Source organism: Carcharodon carcharias, chromosome 26 (genome assembly GCF_017639515.1).
Source record: "Carcharodon carcharias isolate sCarCar2 chromosome 26, sCarCar2.pri, whole genome shotgun sequence".
Taxonomy (NCBI): Eukaryota; Metazoa; Chordata; class Chondrichthyes; order Lamniformes; family Lamnidae; genus Carcharodon; species Carcharodon carcharias.
The window spans coordinates 16,157,008-16,158,286 of NC_054492.1; positions in this window are offsets into that span (position 1 = coordinate 16,157,008).

Sequence of the window (1,279 nt, forward strand, 5' to 3'; positions counted from 1 at the left end):
TTACAGTATCAGTTTACATATCCAGGAAGCACAAAAAGGCTATTTCATCAAGCTAATTGCCTGAAAGTAGAGAAAGAACTTTATCTATTAGTCTATTATGGAGCTTTTCTTAATCACAAATAGGCCTCTGTTTCCCCAGGGGCGGCATATTCTAATTTACAATTGAACCACAGACCAAAGTAATCAATCTTTCGCAGCACTTTTACACTGTAATTGCTGTGACATAACAAAAAGTCACTCGGGCAGAGTCGGGGATTGAGGTGGAGATATTTACCAGGAATTAGCCTAGGGTGTGAGTAGCCATGCTCCAATGGTATGAATATTCAATGAGGGCTCATTAGTAGCAGAGTGATGCTGTGACGGATGGTGTCCCTAGACCGATACGGCCTAAACATGAATTTTATAATGAGTCATATTTCACTACATGTCAACATGTTCTTTACTTTCTTCCCTCTCGTCTCTACCATCTCTGCTTTATCAACACCTCAGAACCCTTCTTTAGCTCTTTCTCTTACTGTAATTTATTCTCTTAGCTTCTCTATTGCCTTTACAGAAACACAACTTTGGCGAATTGCACTAAGAAACAAACCTGAGCAGAATACCAATTAATTTGAATGCAGACACTTCTCAAAATTATTTTTTCAAAAAAAATTCAGTGTCTAGCACATTTAGTCAGATGTAGACTACTTTGATTTATGGTGTTATCTCTCCAGTTGATACAATGGATCACATTACTGACCTCCTCAAGACTGCATTTGGAAATTAAAAACTTTCAGAGGACCCTTGTTAACAGACTAAGAGACAATTAAACGTGTTCTGTGTAGCCTTGCATTCGAAGATCAATTTTATTGCTTCACAATGACTTCCACAGACTCCCACAAAAGACAGCTGCCAAAAACTGGAGTAGCTTTTCAAATGTTACAATTGCCTTCTGAGTGAGAGCTCTTAAATATCTACTTTAAGCTACATTAGAGCCGGCCTTATGTATGTTCCGTTTAAGGCTATTTCATTTTCTCCTAATGGAAATGGAGAGAGAGATGTGATTTTAATGCACTTTTTCTCCCAAAAAATAGTACATTAAACTACCACCATCACATCAGTAAAGCACTAGGTTAATTCTAAAATATTCTTGAATTATTGGTCTTAAAAGCATTTGAAGTGCATATTAGGAAGTACATTTAACTAAAGTGTATACAATTTTTCTATGGACATTTTTCTCTTATGCCCATATAGGACATCTGTATAGCACATTTCTTCTGAAATAGCTGTCAAATGTGTC